Source organism: Ranitomeya imitator, chromosome 5, assembly GCF_032444005.1.
Source record: "Ranitomeya imitator isolate aRanImi1 chromosome 5, aRanImi1.pri, whole genome shotgun sequence".
Lineage (NCBI taxonomy): Eukaryota > Metazoa > Chordata > Amphibia > Anura > Dendrobatidae > Ranitomeya > Ranitomeya imitator.
In genome coordinates, this window is record NC_091286.1 from 151,699,870 (window position 1) to 151,722,282 (window position 22,413).

The following is a 22,413-nucleotide window of genomic DNA, read 5'->3' on the forward strand; positions in this document are numbered from 1 at the left end:
ACCATTAGCAACCACAGGAGGGAGCTCCAGAACGGAATTCACAACAGGTAAACCACTGTTTGGGCGCACGGCAGAGCTCAGAAGGGAGGGAGCACCAATTGACATTTTGAATGCAAAATTGGCTGTCGCGTTTGTAGACCCCCTGACGTACCTAAACAGTGGAACCCCCCCAATTCTAACTCCATGCATAACCCCAACGCACCCTTAACGCTAATCCCAACCCAATCCATAACTCTAATCTAATTATGGCATAACCCTAATCACAACCCTATTGCCAAAACACCCCTAACCCTAATCCCAACCCTAACCCTAATCAAATCCCTAAAGCCCAGCACACCCCTAATCATAATCTCAACCCTAACCTCAAACCTAACCCCAACCCTAACCTTAACCCTAATCCCAAACCTAACTCTATTACCAAACGGAGCCCTAATACCAATTCTAACCCTAATCCAAACCCTAATCCCAACCCTAACCCTAATCCCAACTCTAAACCTAACTTTAGCCCCAACCCTAACCCTAACTTTAGCCCCAACCCTAACCCTAACCCTAACTTTAGCCCCAACCCTAACCCTAACCCTAACTTTAGCCCCAACCCTAACTTTAGCACCAACCCTAACTTTAGCCCCAGCCCTAACCCTAACCCTAACTTTAACCCCAACTCTAACCCTAGCCCTAACCCTAGCCCTAACCCTAACCCTAATTGCAAAATAGAAATACGTACTTTTTTTTTATTTTATCATTTTTTCCTAACTAAGGGGGTGATAATGAGGGGGTTATTTACTATTTTTTTATTTTGATCACTGTGACAGGATCTCACAGTGACCAAAATAAAACAGGAGGAAGAATCTTCCTCTGCCGGCCGGCACATCATGGCGGGCGCATGCACCCGCCATTTTCTTCCTGGAGGAAGAATCCGGCGGCCAGGAGGGGACGCAGGAGGACCCAGGGACACTGGTAAGTATGATAGGGTCCCCGAATCCCCCTATTTCTCTCTCCTCTGATGTGCGATCACATCAGAGGACAGAGAATGACACGCCGTTTTTTTTTTTTCGTTTGCCAGTAAATGGTTAACCGACCCCGATCATGTTTTTTGGGGGCTCGCGTTTTTTTCTGCCCAGCAAACAGTTAATTACCAGTGGTCGCAACCCGGGGGTCGGTAAAACCCCCCCGAATCATATTCTCTGGGGTCTCGGCTACCCTAGGCAACCGAGACCCTGAAGAAAATCCGACTCTGGGGAGCGCTATTCACTTTTTCCACAGCATGGCCCTGTGGTTTAAGTACCCTTAACTGACGCCGTTAAAAGGCGTATCGGCAGTCGTTAAGGGGTTAAAGTCTTCCTTCAATCTTAATAACTATGTTACTATGTTACTATGTCATAATGGTCTCAGTCAGATTAAAAAGTCAGGAAATGTGAATAACAAAATCAGAAAGGATGTCTTATGCAAATTCTAATCCGCCGACTTTGACAAATTTTCCCACAAAAATTCTTTTTTCAGCAAATTGCGCAAATCACATATGCAAATGAAAACACAATTTTTAATGTAGAAATTACTTCAGTCAATATTGCAAGGGAAAAACAGATGGTAACCAACAGCATACAGTGCCTTGCGAAAGTATTCGACTCCCTGGAACTTTTCAACCTTTTCCCACATATCATACTTCAAACATAAAGATACCAAATGCAAAGTTTTGGTGAAGAATCAACAAGTGGAACACAATTGTGAAGTTGAACAAAATTTATTGGTTATTTTAAATTTTTGTGGAAATTCAAAAACTGAAAAGTGGGGCGTGCAGTATTATTCGGCCCCTATACTTTCAGTGCAGCAAACTCACTCCAGATGTTCATTGTGGATCTCTGAATGATCCAATGTTGTCCTAAATGCCTAATGATGATAAATATAATCCGCCTGTGCGTAATCAAGTCTCTGTTTAAATGCACCTGCTCTGTTATAGTCTCAGGGTTTTGTTTGAAGCACAGAGAGCATCATGAAGACCAAGAAACACAACAGGCAGGTCCGTGATACTGTTGTGGAGAAGTTTAAAGGGAATCTGTCACCCCAAAATTTGCCTAAAAGCAAAGGCCACCAGCATCAGGGGCTTATCTACAGCATTCTGCAATGCTGTAGAAAAGCCCCCAATGTAACCTGAAAGATAAGAAAAACAAGTTGGATTATACTCACCCAGGGGCATCTCTGGGAACTCCAAGATTGTTGGAAGTCCATTTCTGGTGACTACTTTGAAGCTCATCAAGAGAATGCCAAGCAGTCATCAAAGCAAAAGTGGCTACTTTGAAGAACCTAGAATATAAGACATATTTTCAGTTGCTTCACACTTTTTTGTTAAGTACCGTATATACTCGAGTATAAGCTGAGAATTTCAGCCCATATTTTAGGCTGAAATTACCCCTCTCGGCCTATACTCGAGTCATACCCAGGGGTCGGCAGGGGAGAGGGAGCAGCAGCTGTGTACTAATACTCACCTGCTCCTAGTGCGGTGTCCCTGTTTCCCCGGCGTTGGCAGCTTCTTCTTGTAGTGAGCGGTCACGTGGTACCACTCATTACCGTAATGAATATGGACCCAACTCCACTCTCATAGGGGTGGAGCCGCATATTCATTATTGTAATGAGCGGTACCATGTGACCGCTCACAACAGAAAGAAGTTGCTGGCGTCGGAGAACCAGGGACACCGCGCCAGGAGCAGGTGAGTATAACGCATAGTGCGATATTCACCTGCTCCCCGTTCCACCGTCTGGCCGCTCCGTCTTCCCCGTCCTCTGCAGTGACGCTCAGGTCAGAGGGCACGGTGATGCGATTAGAGTGCATGCCGCCCTCTGCCTGGACAGCCAGTGCAGAGGACGGGGAAGACACAGCGGCGCTCAGTGGTGGAATGGGAAAGGTGAGTATAGCAAGTGTCGGGGGCCTGAGAGGTGAGTATGTCATTTGTTTTTTTAATCGCAGCAACAGCATATGGGGCAAATGTCTGTATGGAGCATCTTATGGGGCCATGTGCACCATTATATGGGGGCAAATATCTGTATGGAGCATCTTATGGGGCCATGTGCACCATTATATGGGGGCAAATATCTGTATGGAGCATCTTATGGAACCATGTGCAGTATTATATGGGGCAAATATCTGTATGGGGCCATGTGCAGCATTATATGGGGGAAATATCTGTATGGGGCCATGTGCAGCATTATATGGGGCAAATATCTGTATGGAGCATTTTATGGGGCAATGTGCAGCATTATATGGGGCAAATATCTGCAGGGGCAATGTGCACCATTATATGGGGCAAATATCTGTATGGGGCCATGTGCAGCATTATATGGGGCAAATGTCTGTATGGAGCATCTTATGGGGCCATAATCAGTATTTGTGGAGCATTATATGGGGCAAATGTTCATATGGAGCATCTTATGAGGCCATAATCAACATTTGTGCAGCATTATATGGGGCATATTTTAATATGGAGCATCTTAAGGGACCCATCATAAACTGTATGGAGCATTATATGGGGTATATTTTGTATGGAGCATCTTATGGGGCCATCATGAACTGTATGGAGCATTATAGGGGCTCCTGATTCAACATGGATATTCAAAAACACTTAACCTACTGATGTCTCAATTAATTTTACTTTTATTGGTATCTATTTTTATTTTTTAATTTACCAGTAGCTGCTGCATTTTCCACCCAAGGCTTATACTCGAGTCATTAAGTTTTCCCAGTTTTTTGTGGGAAAATTAGGGATCTTGGCTTATACTCGGGTTGGCTTATACTCGAGTATATGCGGTATATAACTCCACGTGTTAATTCATAGTTTTGATGCCTTCAGTATGAATTTACAATTTTCATAGTCATGAAAATACAGAAAAATCTTTAAAGGAGAAGGTGTGTCCAAACTTTTAGTCTGTACTGTATATATATCTCAGTGAGACATATATATATATATACAGTGGGGCAAAAAAGTATTTAGTCAGTCAGCAATAGTGCAAGTTCCACCACTTAAAAAGATGAGAGGCGTCTGTAATTTACATCATAGGTAGACCTCAACTATGGGAGACAAACTGAGAAAAAAAATCCAGAAAATCACATTGTCTGTTTTTTTAACTTTTTTTTGCATTTTATGGTGGAAAATAAGTATTTGGTCAGAAACAAACAATCAAGATTTCTGGCTCTCACAGACCTGTAACTTCTTCTTTAAGAGTCTCCTCTTTCCTCCACTCATTACCTGTAGTAATGGCACCTGTTTAAACTTGTTATCAGTATAAAAAGACACCTGTGCACACCCTCAAACAGTCTGACTCCAAACTCCACTATGGTGAAGACCAAAGAGCTGTCAAAGGACACCAGAAACCAAATTGTAGCCCTGCACCAGGCTGGGAAGACTGAATCTGCAATAGCCAACCAGCTTGGAGTGAAGAAATCAACAGTGGGAGCAATAATTAGAAAATGGAAGACATACAAGACCACCGATAATCTCCCTCGATCTGGGGCTCCACGCAAAATCCCACCCCGTGGGGTCAGAATGATCACAAGAACGGTGAGCAAAAATCCCAGAACCACGCGGGGGGACCTAGTGAATGAACTGCAGAGAGCTGGGACCAATGTAACAAGGCCTACCATAAGTAACACACTACGCCACCATGGACTCAGATCCTGCAGTGCCAGACGTGTCCCACTGCTTAAGCCAGTACATGTCCGGGCCCGTCTGAAGTTTGCTAGAGAGCATTTGGATGATCCAGAGGAGTTTTGGGAGAATGTCCTATGGTCTGATGAAACCAAACTGGAACTGTTTGGTTGAAACACAACTTGTCGTGTTTGGAGGAAAAAGAATACTGAGTTGCATCCATCAAACACCATACCTAGTGTAAAGCATGGTGGTGGAAACATCATGCTTTGGGGCTGTTTCTCTGCAAAGGGGCCAGGACGACTGATCCGGGTACATGAAAGAATGAATGGGGCCATGTATCGTGAGATTTTGAGTGCAAACCTCCTTCCATCAGCAAGGGCATTGAAGATGAAACGTGGCTGGGTCTTTCAACATGACAATGATCCAAAGCACACCGCCAGGGCAACGAAGGAGTGGCTTCGTAAGAAGCATTTCAAGGTCCTGGAGTGGCCTAGCCAGTCTCCAGATCTCAACCCTATAGAAAACCTTTGGAGGGAGTTGAAAGTCCGTGTTGCCAAGCGAAAAGCCAGAAACATCACTGCTCTAGAGGAGATCTGCATGGAGGAATGGGCCAACATACCAACAACAGTGTGTGGCAACCTTGTGAAGACTTACAGAAAACGTTTGACCTCTGTCATTGCCAACAAAGGATATATTACAAAGTATTGAGATGAAATTTTGTTTCTGACCAAATACTTATTTTCCACCATAATATGCAAATAAAATGTTAAAAAAACAGACAATGTGATTTTCTGGATTTTTTTTTCTCAGTTTGTCTCCCATAGTTGAGGTCTACCTATGATGTAAATTACAGACGCCTCTCATCTTTTTTAGTGGTGGAACTTGCACTATTGCTGACTGACTAAATACTTTATTGCCCCACTGTATATATATATATATTTCATACAGAGCTAGATAGTAGAAAAGCCTCGTGGTAACTCAATTGTCTGCTTTTTATATATATAAAATATATATATCTACATTTAAAATATATATATATATTTTATATGTTAGTATTGTGTGTGTGTAAAATTTGTGAGCTGTAGGTGTTAAATTAAAGGGTTAATTCATGGAAAAACTTGCGTGGGCTCCCGCGCAATTTTCTCTGCAGAGAGGGAAAGCCAGTGACTGAGGGCAGATATTAACCCTTTCTGACATATGACGTACTATCCCGTTGAGGTGGGGTGGGCCCGTATGACCACCGACGGGATAGTACATCATAGTGATCAGCCACGCTCACGGGGGGAGCGCGGCCGATCGCGGCCGGGTGTCAGCTGATTATCGCAGCTGACATCCAGCACTATGTGCCAGGAGCGGTCACTGGCCACCCCCGGCACATTAACCCGCGGCACACAGCGATCAAACATGATCGCGGTGTGCCGGCGGTATAGGGAAGCATCGCGCAGGGAGGGGGCTCCCTGTGGGCTTCCCTGAGACCTCCGGAGCAATGCGATGTGATCGCGTTGCTGCAAAGGTCTCTTACCTCCTCCTCCTCCTTGCAGGCCCGGATCCAAGATGGCCGCTGCCTCCGGGCCCTGCAGGGAAGGTGGCTTCACTGCGCCTGCTCAGAGCAGGCGCCGGGAAGCCAGAAGAAGTGCACGTCAGATCGCTTACACTATTACATGATGCCCCCCACCTGGGGCAATGTTATAGTGTAAAAAAAAAAAATATTCACACGTGTAAAAAAATAAAAAAAAATCCCCCCCAAAAAAATATTCTTCCTATAAATACATTTCTTTATCTAAATAAAAAAAAACAATAAAAGTACACATATTTAGTATCACCGCGTCCGTAACGACCCCACCTATAAAACTATATCACTAGTTAACCCCTTCACCGTTAAAAAAACGAGGCAAAAAACAACGCTTTATTCTCATACTGCCAAACAAAAAGTGGAATAACACGCGATCAAAAAGACTGATATAAATAATCATGGTACCGCTGAAAACATCATCTTGTCCTGCAAAAAACGAGCTGCCACACAGCATCATCAGCAAAAAAATAAAAAAGTTATAGTCCTCAGAATAAAGCGATGCAAAAATAATTATTTTTTCTATAAAATAGTTTTTATTGTATAAAAGCGCCAAAACATAAAAAAGATATAAATGAGGTATCGCTGTAATCGTACTGACCCGAAGAATAATGCTGCTTTATCAATTTTACCAAACACAGAACAGTATAAACGCCTCCCCCAAAAGAAATTCATGAATAGCTGGTTTTTGGCCATTCTGCCTCACAAAAATCGGAACATAAAGCAATCAAAAAATGTCACGTGCCCGAAAATGTTATCATTAACAGCGTCAACTCGTCCTGCAAAAAACTAGACCTCACATGACTCTGAGGACCCAAATATGGAAAAATTATAGCTCTCAAAATGTGGTAACGCAAAAAATATTTTTTGCAATAAAAAGCGTCTTTCAGTGTGTGATGGCTGCCAATCATAAAAATCCACTAAAAACCCCACTATAAAAGTATATCAAACCCCCCTTCATCACCGCCTTAGTTAGGGAAAAATAAAAAAATTAAAAAAAATGTATTTATTACAATTTTCCCATTAGGGTAAGGGCTAGGGTTAGGGTTAGGGTTAGGGCTAGGGTTAGGGCTAGGGCTAGGGTTAGGGCTAGGGCTAGGGTTAGGGTTAGGGCTAGGGCCAGGGTTAGGGCTAGAGTTTGGGCTAGGGTTAGGGTTGGGGCTAGGGTTAAGGCTACAGTTAGGGTTGGGGCTAAAGTTAGGGTTAGGGTTGGGGATAAAGTTAGGGTTGGGGCTACATTTACGGTTGGGAATAGGGTTGGGATTAGGGTTAGGGGTGTGTCAGGGTTAGAGGTGTGGTTAGGGTTACCATTGGGATTAGGGTTAGGGGTGTGTTGGATTAGGGTTTCAGTTATAATTGGGGGGTTTCCACTGTTTAGGCACATCAGGGGCTCTACAAATGCGACATGGCGTCTGATCTCAATTGCAGCCAATTCTGAGTTGAAAAAATAAAACAGTGCTCCTTCCCTTCCAAGCTCTCCCGTGTGCCCAAACAGGGGTTTACCCACACATATGGGGTATCAGCATACTCAGGACAAATTGGGGTCCAATTTCTTCTGTTACCCTTGGGAAAATACAAAACTGGGGGCTAAAAAATAATTTTTGTGGGAAAATTTTTTTTTTATTTTCATGGCTCTGCGTTATAAACTGTAGTGAAACACTTGGGGGGTTCAAAGTTCTCACAACACATCTAGATAAGTTCCTTGGGAGGGTCTAGTTTCCAATATGGGGTCACTTGTGGGGGGTTTCAACTGTTTAGGTACATTAGGGGCTGTGCAAACGCAATGTGACGCCTGCAGACCATTCCATCTAAGTCTGCATTCCAAATTGCGCTTCTTCCCTTCCGAGCTCTGCCATGTGCTCAAACGGTGGTTCCCCCCCACATATCAGGTATCAGCATACTCAAGACAAATTGGACAACAACTTTTAGTGTCCAATTTCAACTGTTACCCTTGGAAAAATACAAAACTGGGGGCTAAAAAATAATTTTGGTGGAAAAACAAAATATTGTGGGGGGTTTCAACTGTTTAGGTACATTAGGGGCTGTGCAAACGCAATGTGATGCCTGCAGACCATTCCATCTAAGTCTGCCTACCAAATGGCGCTCCTTCCCTTCCGAGCCCTCCCATGTGCCCAAACGGGGGTTTCCCCCCACATATGGGATATCAGCGTACTCAGGACAAATTGGACAACAACTTTTGGGGTCCAATTTCTCCTGTTACCCTTGGGAAAATACAAAACTGGGGGCTTAAAAAATAATTTTTGTGGGAAAATTTTTGTTTTTTTATTTTTACGGCTCTGCATTATAAACTTCTGTGAAGCCCTGTTAGGGGTCCAGTTCCCGCCTCTGGACAGGGGGAATCTCGGGCCATCTCTGCTGCGGTCCCCAATTCTTCCCCTGCCACAGTGGAGCCTGCTGAGCGGAGACGTCAGTCCCAGCGTCTTGCTCAGTCTGACTCTGTACGAAGAGTTAGGGTATGTTTCCACGTTCAGGAAACGCTGCATTTTTGACGTTGCATTTTTCCGCAGCGTCAAAAACACAGCGTCCAGATGTTACAGCATAGTGGAGGGGATTTAATGAAATCCCGTCTCCACTATGCAGGAAAAAACACATGCGGCGCGTTTTTTCAGAACGCAGCATGTTGCTACAATGAGCAAAACGCGCAAGAACACCGCAGGTGACCTGCCAGTGACCTCACGTGCAGTTTTGGTCAGGATTTTACCTGCATAAAATCCTGACCAAAGCCTGAAGCAAGCCTGAACGTGGACACATACCCTTACTGCTGCTTTTCCTGCTTCTGCCATTGAAGCCAGTGCTGGGCAGCGGTGAGCAGACGGTTCTAGGACTAAGTCCTGCTTTTCTCGTTCTGAGCACGTCCAGAGTAAGATCTCTCAGTGGAGATTGAGGGTCACATGTTCAGATACTACAGCTAAATCCATTGGTCCTTCAGGAAGGTCCTGTAGGTGCTCAGGCTCTGTGGCAGCCTCTCATTGGTCCTTCTAGGAGGGTCATGTACTTGCTGCAACTATTTAAAGCTCGTATCTTTTTAAGTTATGTGCTTTGCGCCAGTGTAGTCATGTAAGATTGTGTTCAGGGACCCAGCTGAAATAAGCCCCTAGAATGCTGGCACCTCCAGCGTTTTGTGTGCATTCATGACCACTGACTGCTCTCAGTTGGGTAGTTAGCCTGTGCCTCTGTAAAATCTAACAGGGCGCAGTGCTTTGCTTTCACGGCTACTCTGTGAAATAACAGAGCTAGTTCATACCGCCATATAGTGCCGCCGTTTGCTAGCAGCAGGTTCTCCTGCACAGTGTACCCCGGGCTGCGAACGCATCTATAACAATAAAACATTTATATTGACTTGGTGCGTTCCGCTAGCCCCAACAGAATACTGGTGCCAGGGTCTGGCTAGTAAATGGTGGACATTCAGCAATCCTTGCGGTATATCCAGCAGCTGGAGGGTAGGTTGGCGGCTCTCAAGAGCACAACCTCAGCTGTGGATGTTACTGCAGTTGCTGTACAGGCTGCTAGCGTGGCTGCAGCAACCTTGTCCACTGCCACCCTGTTCCGACATCATCTCGCCTCCCGCTGCCAGAAAAATTTTCTGGAGATAGTAAATCTTGTAGGGGATTCGTGAGTCAGTGCTCTATTTACCTCGAGCTCCTGGCTGGATGTTTTCCCACAGAGCGGGCAAAGGTGGGATTTATTGTGTCTCCCTTGTTGGACAGGGCACTGGAATGGGCTACCCGGCTGTGGGAGCGTGGCCATCATGTGGTGCAGAGAGCTCCGTTGTTCCTGAGCACTCTGAAACAGGTCTTTTTAGGAACTCGAGTCACCCATGACACGGCGCTCCAACTGCTGGCATTGACTCAGGGTTTGTCCTTGGTCAGCCATTTTGCTGTCCACTTCCGTACCCTAGCATCTGAGCTGGAGTGGTCAGATAAAGCCCTTATCCCCATATTTTGGAGGGGGCTGGCTGACCATGTGAAGGACGCTCTGGGCACTAGGGAGATTCCTGCCACACTGGAGGAGTTAATAGCTGTCTCCACTCGTATTGACCTCCGTTTTAATGAGAGGAGGTTAGAGCGAGCCCAGTGTAGGCAGAGGTTTCGGCTGGCTCCCACCTTCGCCAAACCTCTGGAATCCCCGGTCCTGGTCCCTGAGTCACATGAGGCCATGGGAGTGTCACGAGCGGGATCTAAGTCCCGGACCGCTTGTGCACTCAAGGTCTGTCATGTTTGCCAGCAGTCAGGGCATCTTGCCACCAGATGTCCCCAGCGGTCGATGAAACGTCAGCGTCTAGGGGTAGTAGGTGGAAGTACACTAGACATGGCGATGTTTGCCTCCAAATTGTCCTTTAAAGGGACAATTACTATAGGCTCATCCTCCCACTCGGTAGAGCTCTGTGTGGATTCTGGGGCAGAGGGCAATTTTATGTCTTCTGCCTTCGCCCAACGTCACGCAAAACCCCTGGTAATGCTAGCTCAACCAGTAACAGTACGAGTGGTGAATGGGTCGACACTGCCCTCACAGATAACACACCAGACCAGGGGTGTCAAACTGCATTCCTCGAGGGCTGCAAACAGGTAATGCTTTCAGGATTTCCTTGTACTGCACAGATGATAATTTAATCACCTACACACATAATGATTGCAGCACCTTGTGCAATGCTAAGGAAATCTTGAAAACACGCATGGTTTGCGGCCCTCGAGGAATGCAGATTGACACCCCTGCACCAGACCATCCCTTTTACTCTGTCCATGTCGCCATCTCATCAGGAGATTATATCTCTGCTCGTCATTCCTGAGGGAATTGATGAGGTCCTGTTGGGGATACCTTGGCTACGGTACCACTCTCCTCATATCGAGTGGTCCTCAGGCAGAATTTTGGGATGGGGTGAATCTTGTGGGGGTAGGTGTCAGAGGGAGTGCGTTCAGATTGCTACTACAGAGGTACCCGCAGATCTATCCTCTCTCCCTAAGCAATATTGGTCCTATGCGGACGTGTTCTCCAAAAAAGGCGGCGGAGACCCTTCCGCCCCATCGCCCCTATGACTGTCCTATTGATCTCTTGCCTGGTGCTGAGCCTCCCCGGGGTCGAGTCTATCCATTATCTCTCCCGGAAACAGAGGCAATGTCTCAGTACATTCAAGAGAATCTGGCAAGAGGGTTCATCAGGAATTCAGTGTCACCAGCTGGGGCAGGGTTCTTTTTCGTGCAGAAGAAGAATGGGGAACTACGTTCATGCATAGATTATAGGGGTCTTAACGTCATCACCGTTAAGAATAAGTATCCTTTGCCCCTGATATCTGAGCTTTTTGATAGGCTTCAGGGAACAAGGGTATTTACTAAATTAGATCTGCGGGATGCTTACAACCTGATTCGCATCCATGAGGGGGACGAATGGAAGGCGGCTTTTAACACCAGGGATGGGCACTATGAATATCTGGTGATGCCCTTCGGGCTCTGTAATGCCCCAGCCGTTTTCCAAGACTTTATGAACGACATCTTCAGGGATATGCTCTCCACCTCGGTCGTAGTCTATCTGGATGATATTCTCATCTACTCTCCAGATATTGACTCCCACCGGAGAGATGTTTGCAAAGTCTTCGACCTCCCACGGGCAAACTCCCTCTATGCCAAGTTGGAGAAGTGTGTGTTCGAGCAGGAGTCCTTACCTTTCCTGGGCTATATCATCTCCGCCCAGGGATTGACTATGGATCCTGCCAAACTACAGGCTATGATGGCCTGGCAGGAACCCCATTCTCTTAAAGCAGTGCAGCACTTTATGGGGTTCTTTAACTACTTTCGCCAGTTCATTCCACACTTCTCAACTTTGATAGCTCCCTTGGTTGCCCTCACCAAGAAGGGAGCAAATCCCAAATTGTGGTCTGAGGAGGTCTCCAAGGCCTTTATCTCCATTAAGTCACACTTCGCTAGCGCTCCCATCCTACATCGCCCCAATGTAAATAAGCCATTTATAATGGAGGTGGATGCCTCATCTGTTGGTGCTGGAGCAGTCCTTTTTCAAAAGGATGCTCAAGGTCGGAAGCATCCTTGCTTCTTCTTCTCTAAGACCTTCTCACCAGCAGAGAGGAATTATTCCATCGGGGACAGGGAGTTGCTAGCCATGAAGTTGGCTTTCTCGGAGTGGAGACATCTCTTGGGGGGAACTCGTTTTCCTTTCCATGTCTTCACAGATCACAAGAATTTGGTTTACCTGCAGACAGCCCAGCGGTTAAATTCTCACCAAGCCAGATGGTCCTTGTTTTTCCCCCGCTTTCATTTTACCCTTCATTTTCCTTCTGGGGAGAAGAACATTCGTGCCAACGCTCTCTCTCACTCCGTTGTATCATCTGTGGAGGAGGAAGAGGAGCCTCGGCTTATTGTCCCCACCGAGAGCCTGAGAACTGTGGCCCCGGTTTTGCTACAGTCTGTGCCTCCGGGCAAGACTTTTGTACCATCCAGTTTGCAACCGGAGGTTCTCTCTTGGGCTCACTCGTCCAGGGTGGGTGGACATTTTGGTTCCAAAAGGACATCTGAGTTACTGGCGAGGACATACTGGTGGCCGCATATGGCTCGTGATGTTGCAGACTATGTTCGGGCGTGTGTCTCTTGCACCAAGAACAAGTCTCCTCAGCAGCGGCCAGCTAGTTGCTTCATCCTCTGCCGGTGGCGGACAGGCCCTGGGAGATGGTCGGGACCCAAGTCTCGTAGCTGCACCATTATCTGGGTGATCACTGACCATTTTTCCAAAATGGTTCATTTGGTGCCTCTTCCACGGCTACCTTCTGCACGGGCTCTCGCAGCGTTGTTCATCAAGCATATCTTTCGCCTACACGGTATGCCGGACAAGATTGTCAGTGACCGGGGTCTCCAGTTTGCGTCTCAGTTCTGGAGAGAGCTTTGTCGTCTGCTCAGTGTTGAGTTGAATCTCTCCTCGGCTTATCATCCCGAGACGAATGGGTTGGTTGAGAGGGCCAATCAGACTCTGGTCACATATTTACGACATTTTGTTTCTGCTAGGCAGGATGACTGGGCATCCTTGTTACCATGGGCAGAGTTTGCCCTTAACAATGCTGTAGCCCACTCCACCGGTCAGACTCCTTTCCTCCTTAATTACGGCCAGCATCCGTGGGTTCCTGTGCCTATGCCAGTGTCCTCTGCTGACTCCAGGGTGGCAGACTGGGCAGTGGAGGCACAGGACATTTGGGACCACACTCAGGATGCTATCCGGGCATCCAAAGAGAGAATGAGGTTCTCCGCCGATGCACATCGGCGCCCTGCCCCGACCTTTGCTCCTGGCGACTTAGTGTGGCTCTCCGCCCGTAACATCAGGCTGCGTGTTGAGTCCACTAAGTTTGCACCTCGCTACTTGGGTCCCTTCAAGGTCCTCGAACAGGTTAATCCTGTGGTCTACCGTCTAGCCCTTCCTCCACGCCTTGGTATCACCGACACCTTTCATGTGTCCCTCCTTAAGCCCGTATACATGTCCCGGTTTTCTGAGTCATCTGCCGGGACATCGGGTTCATCTACGGATGATTACGAGGTGAACGCTAATTTGGGGTGCAAGGTGGTACGTGGCAAAAAATTTTATTTGGTGGACTGGAAAGGTTACAGTCCTGAGGATAGGTCCTGGGAGCCTGCTGAGCACATTCAGTCTCCGCAGCTCATTGCCGCCTTCGGGGGTAGCGAGGCCCAAGGAGGGGGGTAATGTTAGGGGTCGAGTTCCCGCCTCTGCACGGGGGAATCTCGGGCCATTTCCACTGCGGTCTCCCATTCTTCTCCTGCCGCAGTGGAGCCTGCTCAGCGGAGACATCAGTTCCAGCGTCTTGCTCAGTCTGACTCTGTACAAAGAGTTACTGCTGCTTTTTCTGCTTCTGCAATTGAAGCCAGTGCTGGGCAGCGGCGAGCAGACGCTTCTAGGACTAAGTCCTGCTTTTCTCGTTCTGAGCATGCCCAGAGTAAGATCTCTCAGTGGAGATTGAGGGTCACATGTTCAGATACTGCAGCTAAATCCATTGGTCCTTCAGGAAGGTCCTGTAGGTGCTCAGGCTCTGTAGCAGCCTCTCATTGGTCCTTCTAGGAGGGTCATGTACTTGCTACATCTATTTAAAGCTCGCATGGCCGCACGGCCATGCGCTAGTATCTTTCTAAGTTATGTGCTTTGCGCCAGTGTGGTCATGTAAGATTGTGTTCAGGGACCCGGATGAAATAAGCCCCTAGAAAGCTGGCACCTCCGGCGAGGAGAATGTGTTTGTGTGTATTCAGGGACCTGGCTGAAATAAGCCCCTAGAATGCTGGCGAGGAGTTTTGTGTGCATGCATGACCACTGACTGCTCTCAGTTGGGTAGTTAGCCTGTGCCTCTGTGAAGTCTAACAGGGCGCAGTGCTTTGCTTTCATGGCTACTCTGTGAAATAACAGAGCTAGTTTGTACTGCCATATAGTGCTGCCGTTTGCTAGCAGCAGGTTCTCCTGCACAGTGGACCCCGGGCTGCGAACGCATCTATAACAATAAAACATCTATATTTACTCGGTCCGTTCCGCTAGCCCTAACAAGCCCTAGATGGGTCAAAGGGCTCACCACACATCTAGATACGTTCCTTAGGGGGTCTACTTTCCAAAATGGTGTTGCTTGTGGGGGGTTTCAATGTTTAGGCACATCAGTGGCTCTCCAAACGCAACATGGCGTGCCATCTCAATTATTGTCAATTTTGCATTGAAAAGTCAAACGGCGCTCCTTCCCTTCTGAGCTCTCCCATGCGCCCAAACAGTGGTTTACCCCCACATATGGGGTATCAACGTACTCAGGACAAATTATACAACAACTTTTGGGGTCCAATCTTTTCTCTTACCCTTGGGAAAATAAAAAATTGGGGTCAAAAAAACATTTTTGTGAAAAAATATGATTTTTTATTTTTACGGCTCTGCATTATAAACTTCTGTGAAGCCCTAGGTGGGTTAAAGTGCTCATCACACATCTAGATAAGTTCCTTAGGGGGTCTACTTTCCAAAATGGTGTCAATTGTGGGGGGTTTCAATGTTTAGGCACATCAGTGGCTCTCTAAACGCAACATGGCGTCCCATCTCAATTCCAGTAAATTTTGCATTAAAAAGTCAAATGGCGCTCCTTCCCTTCCGAGCTCTGCCATGCGCCCAAACAGTGGTTTACCCCCAGATATGGGGTATCAGCGTACTCAGGACAAATTGTACAACAACTTTTGGGGTCCAATTTCTTCTCTTACCCTTGGGAAAATAAAAAATTTGGGGCGAAAAAATCATTTTTGTGAAAAAATATGAAATATGATTTTTTATTTTTACGGCTCTGCATTATAAACTTCTGTAAAGCACTTGGTGGGTCAAAGTGCTCACCACACATCTAGATAAGTTCCTTAGGGGGTCTACTTTCCAAAATGGTGTCACTTGTGGGGGGTTTCAATGTTTAGGCACATCAGTGGCTCTCCAAACGCAACATGGCGTCCAATCTCAATTCCTGTCAAATTTGCATTGAAAAGTCAGATGGCGCTCCTTCTCTTCCGAGCTCTGCCATGCGCCCAAACAGTGGTTTACCCCCACATATGGGATGTCGGTGTACTCAGGACAAATTGTACAACAACTTTTGGGGTCCATTTTCTCCTGTTACCTTTGGTAATAATAAAACAAATTGGAGTAAATTTTATGTGAAAAAAAGTTAAATATTCATTTTTATTTAAACATTCAAAAAATTCCTGTGAAACACCTGAAGGGTTAATAAATTTCTTGAATGTGGTTTTGAGCACCTTGAGGGGTGCAGTTTTTATAATGTGTCACACTTGGTTATTTTCTATCATATAGACCCCTCAAAATGACTTTAAATGAGATGTGGTCCCTAAAAAAAAATAGTGTTGTAAAAATGAGAAATTGCTGGTCAACTTTTCACCCTTATAACTCCCTAACAAAAAAAATGTTGGTTCCAAAATTGTGCTGATGTAAAGTAGACATGTGGGAAATGTTACTTATTAAGTATTTTGTGTGACATATCTCTGTGGTTTAATTGCATAAAAATTAAAAGTTGGAAAATTGCAAAATTTTCAAAATTTTTGCCAAATTTCCATTTTTTTCACAAATAAATGCAGGTAATATCAAATAAATTTTACCACTATCATGAAGTACAATATGTCACGAGAAACCTTTGTCAGAATCGCCAAGATCAGTTGAAGCGTTCCAGAGTTATAACCTCATAAAGGGACAGTGGTCATAATTGTAAAAAATGGCCTGGTCATTAACGTGCAAACCACCCTTGGGGGTAAAGGGGTAAATAGCTTAGAGAGGGACCATGATTATTATCCCCCCTGGCTAAAACATCTGCCCCAGCCACCCCAAAAATGTGCATCTATAAGATGCGCCTATTCCGATTCTTAGCCTCTCTTCCCATTGCCCTGCAGCATTGTCATATGGGGTAATAAGGGGTTAATGTCACCATGCTATTGTAAGGAGACATTGAGCCTGGTTAATAATGGAGAGGTGTCAATAAGACACCTCTCCATTATTAATCCAATAGTCTGAAATGGTTAAAAATACACACACATTAAGAATAAAGTATTTTAATGAAAGAATGAAACACACAGGTTTTAACATCTTTATTGTACGCTCAATCCAAGCAAAGCCCTCGTTCTTCTGTAAAAAAAATTCAAAATAAAAAAGCAACAATATCCCATACCAGTCCGCTGTACAGTCATGTTTCACGCAGTAATCCATATCTGGGGCATTTACATTTACAACCAGGAGCGCTGCTAATGCGGCCGCTCCCGGCTGTAAGTCACGGGGGAATGAATGAAATGCAGGGAGCGGAGCTTCGGTGACTAGCGGTGCCGTCACCGAAGCTGCGCCCCCAGGCGGCATAAACTCAAACTTTTCAGCCTGGGAAAATGCCTGCTGATTTTCCCGACACTCTTTGGATTCAGGGGTTATTTTATTTTCACATTATCCCTTCTTTTTTCCCCTTTTTTTTAGTCCATATCCATCTCTAGGGATTTAAGAGTGATGAAGTGGATGGTGGCCAATCTAGGATTTTTGGAGTATTTTCTAATGGAACGCATATGAATGTGGAAGAGTACATAAACATCCTGAGGAGAATCTTTTTATGTGATTTTTGTTTTGGGGGGCCTTTGGTCCCTATAGAGTTATTCATTAAATATATGTTTATATGATGTTGACCCCTCTTTGCTTTGAGCACTATGCACTTTATACCGATTTTTTAAATTATGTATTTGAGAAGGTCACTATTAATGTGATACTGGATTATGTCCGATATTTATAATCACTCACATTTCATGCACTTTATTTTTTTGTTTGTATTTATATTGTTGTCCTGGGTGTATATATAAGTGTATATATACATATGTGTATACATATATATTCTGTTCCCAGGGTTATGTTAAATTGGGATTATTATTTTTTAGTAAGCACCTACAATGTAGAATGCATTTTTACAGACACTTGATGTTCCAGGGGCACTAGTAATGTAGTTTTAGATATATTTATTAAAAAACTCCCCACTTTCACTTTAAAGGGACACTGTCACCTGAATTTGGAGGGAACAATCTTTAGCCATGGAGGCGGGGTTTTGGGGTTTTTGATTCACCCTTTCCTTACCCGCTGGCTGCATAGGGGGATTCGGGGACCCTGCTATACTTACTGGTGTCCCTGGGTCCTCCTGCGTCCTCTCCTGTCCGCCGGCTTCTTCATCTGGTAAGAAAATGGCAGGGGCATGCGCTCTGCGCCCACCATGATCTGCCGGCCGGCAGCTAGAGGAGTTGGGGCTAAATTTAGGGTTAGGGTTAGGGTTGAGGCTAAATTTAGGGTTAGTGTTAGGGTTGGGGCTAAATTTAGGGTTAGGGTAAGGGTTATAATAATAATAATAATTTTTATTTATATAGCGCCAACATATTCCGCAGCACTTTACAATTAATCGGGGACATGTACAGACAATAAATTCATTACGAGTTAAGACAATTTAAACAGTGACATTAGGGGTGAGGTCCCTGCTCGCAAGCTTGCAATCTACAAGGAAATGGGGGGACACAATAGGTGAAAAGTGCTTGTTATTACAGGTCTGGCAATTATAATAAATAGGGACTTTCATATAAAGCTGCATGATCCGGTCATCAGCCCGTGTGTTTAAGTGCAATAGTCAAGTATCAAGTGCAGTTATCGTGTGGGGCTAAATTTAGGGTTAGGGCTAGGGGTAGGGCTAGGGTTAGGCTTCTTTCACACTTGCGTCGGTACGGGGCCGTCGCAATGCGTCGGCTCGATGTATCGGCGCACGTTGTGAAAATTGTGCACAACGTGGGCAGCGGATGCAGTTTTTTAACACATCCACTGCCCAGTCTATGTCCTGGGGAAGAGGGGGCAGACTTACGGCCATGCATGTGCGGTTGGAAATGGCGGATATGACGTACAAAAAAAGTTACATTGAACTTTTTTTTGTGACGACGGTCCGCCAAAACACAACGGATCCAGTGCAGTTTAGGGTTGTGATTATCATTAGGGTTGTGATTAGGATTATGGATCGGGTTGGGATTAGGATTAGGGGTGTGTTGGGGATAGGGTTGGAGTTAGAATTGGGAGGTTTCCACTGCTTAGGTACATCAGGGGGTCTCCATACACGACAGCCAATTTTGCGCTCAAAAATTCAAATGGTGCTCCCTACCTTCTGAGCTCTGCCGTACGCCCAAACAGGGGTTTACCCCCACATATGGGACATCAGCGTACTAGGGATAAATTGGACAACAACGTTTGGGGTCCAAGTTCTCCTGTTACCCTTGTGACAATAAAAACTTGGGAGCTAAAAAATCTTTTTTGTGGAAAAAAATATATATTTTATTTTCACGACTCTGCATTATAAACTTCTGTGAAGCACTTGGGCATTTAAAGTTCTCACCACACATCTAGATAAGTTCCTTTGGGGGTCTAGTTTCCAAAATGGGGTCACTTGTGGGGGTTTCTACTGTTTAGGTACATCAGGGGCTCTGCAAACGCAACATAATGCCCGCAGACCATTCTATCAAAGTCTGCATTCCAAAACGGCGCTCCTTCCCTTCCGAGCTCTGCCATGCGCCCAAACAGTGGTCTCCCCACATATAGGGTATCATCCTACTCAGCATAAATTGCACAATAAATTTTGGGGTCCAATTTCTACCATTACCCTTGTGAAAGTAAAAATTTGGGGGTGAAAAGATCATTTTTTTGTAAAAAATATGATTTTTTTATTTTCATGGCTCTACATTATAAACTTCTGTGAAGCAGTTGGGGGTTCATAGTGCTCACCACACATCTAGATATGCTCTTTGGAGGGTCTAGTTTCCAAAATGGGGTCACTTGTGGGGGGTTTCTACTGTTTAGGTACCTCAGGAGCTCTGCAAATGCAACATGACGCCCGCAGACCATCCCATCAAAGTCTGCATTCCAAGCGGCGCTCCTTCCCTTCCGAGCCCGATGAGCCACATATGGGGTATCAGCATACTCAGGACAAACTGGTCAACAGATTTTGGGGTCCAATGTCTCCTAATACCCTTGAGAAAATTAAAAATTGCAGGCTAAAAAAATCATTTTTGAGGGAAAAAAAGAGGATTTATTATTTTCACGGCTCTACTTTATAAATTTCTGTGAAGCACTTGGGGGTTCAAAGTGCTCACCACACATCTAGATAAGTTCCTTAATGGGTTTAGCTTGCAAAATGGGGTCACTTGTAGGGGTTTTCCACTGTTTAGGCACATCAGGGGCTCTCTAAACGCAACATGGCGTCCCATCTCAATTCCAGTCAATTTTGCATTGAAAAGTCAAACGGCTCTCCTTCCCTTCCGAGCTCTGCCATGCGCCCAAACAGTGGTTTACCCCCACATATGGGGTATCAGCATACTCAAGACAAATTCCACAACTTTGTGGTCCAATTTCTTCTCTTACCCTTTGGAAAATAAAAAATTGGGGGCGAAAAGATAATTTGTGTGAAAAAATATGATTTTTTATTTTTACGGCTCTGCATTATAAACTTCTGTGAAGCACTTGGTGGGTCAAAGTGCTCACCACACATCTAAATAAGTTCCTTAGGGGGTCTACTTTCCAAAATGGTGTCACTTGTGGGGGGTTTCAATGTTTAGGCACATCAGTGGCTCTCCAAACGCAACATGGCGTCCCATCACAATTCCAGTCAATTTTGCATTGAAAAGTCAAACGGCGCTCCTTCCCTTCCGAGCTCTGCCATGCACCCAAACAGTGGTGTACCCCCACATATAGGGTATCAGTGTACTAAGGACAAATTGTTCAGCAACTTTTGGAGTCCATTTTCTCCTGTTACCCTTGGTAAAATAAATTAAATTGGAGCTGAAGTAAATTTTGTGTGAAAAAAAGTTAAATGTTCATTTTTATTTAAACATTCCAAAAATTCCTGTGAAACACCTGAAGGGTTAATAAACTTCTTGAATGTGGTTTTGAGCACCTTCAGGGGTGCAGCTTTTAGAATGGTGTCACACTTGGTTATTTTCTATCATATAGACCCCTCAAAATGACTTCAAATGAGATGTGGTCCCTAAAACAAATGGTGTTGTAAAAATGAGAAATTGCTGGTCAACTTTTAACCCTTATAACTCCCTAACCAAAAAAAATGTGTTTCCAAAATCGTGCTGATGTAAAGCAGACATTTGGGAAATGTTACTTATTAAGTATTTTGTGTGACATATTTCTGTGATTTAAGAGCATAAAAATTCAAATTTGGAAAATTGTAAAATTCTCAAAATTTTTGCCAAATTTCCATTTTTTTCACAAATAAACGCAAGTCTTATCAAAGAAATTTTAAAGGGACAGTGGTCAGAATTGTAAAAATTGGCCAGGTCATTAATGTGCAAACCACCCTTGGGGCTTAAGGGGTTAATGAGAAAAACTTTTTTTGAACTTACCAAATGGCTGCAATGAAACAGAGTGAAAAATTTAAGGGGATCTGAATACTTTCCGTACCCACTGTATGTTAGCATCTGCTTATGATCTTAAGAGTTGAATATTTCCAAAGATGTAAATTCTCATTCGTGCAGCGGGAGAGGGGGAGTGAGTTTTCTGTAGGATGGTTAATACGCCAGAGATCATATAAAGCAAATTTGCATAACATTTTCCGAGTGTTAGCTGACATTCTACATTGGGGTTCACTTGGCAATGATCCACAAATGGACAATCTATTGTGTCTGAGGGGATAATTTGAAAGTCTCCTCCAATTATTCAGGCTGTCGAAGGGAGTAGAGAAACTCTTAGGAGCACTTTATTCAGACATGGAATCTGTGAGACATTTGGAACATATACATTGCATAATATAATTGGTTTGTCTCTGTAACTGCCTTCTACTATAACAGATCATGCCTGGGGATCCTTAATTACTGATGAAATCCGGACAGGACATGACCCCGAGATCAGCACTGCGACCCCTGCCCTTTTCCTGGTCTGAGAGGCCAAATATATTGTAGGGTATAGATGCTTGGCAAAATTGCAGATCCCCCCTAAATTTAAGTGGGTTTCCCGTACAAACACAATGTTTGCATGGTGTGTGCGTTATCCGTTAAGGACCATAGTCTCTTAGGCTAGGTTCACATTGCGTTAACAGCAGCCCGTTCAACACATGTGCTAATGGGCTGCTGTTAACGCAAGTGCCGACATTCTATCGCGCTAGCGCAGATAGAGCTAGCAGATGCTCTATCTGCGCTAGCAGTGATGGACCTGGAAACGCTGCAGCCCACGTCCCAGGGTCCGTCACTCAATGACGGCACATCGCTAGTGCACGCCCATCGTGGGCGTGCGCTAGCGATGCGTCTGACATAGGACTTAATGGTGGCGTTAACAGACTGTGTTATACCGCGTTATGCCACGATGTAACGTAGTCCGTCTAATGGACGCCACAGACGCAGTGTGAACCCAGCCTAAATGTTGGAGTTAAGACCCGTAACATTCAGTGTTAAAATTGTACCCATTGTCTCTGGTGTAGTAGTGAGAAATATATGAAGTTTTACCTACATGTTGAGCTTTGAGCCGGAGATTATTTGGGTCCTCTTTTGGATTCAGGAGATAGTAGAACAGTGACAGAGTATCATTTTTTAACCTACTGTTTAAGACACAAGAGGGAATGGGGGCAGACAAAGACCCAACAAACATTAAAAAACGAATATGTATTCATCAATGATGTTA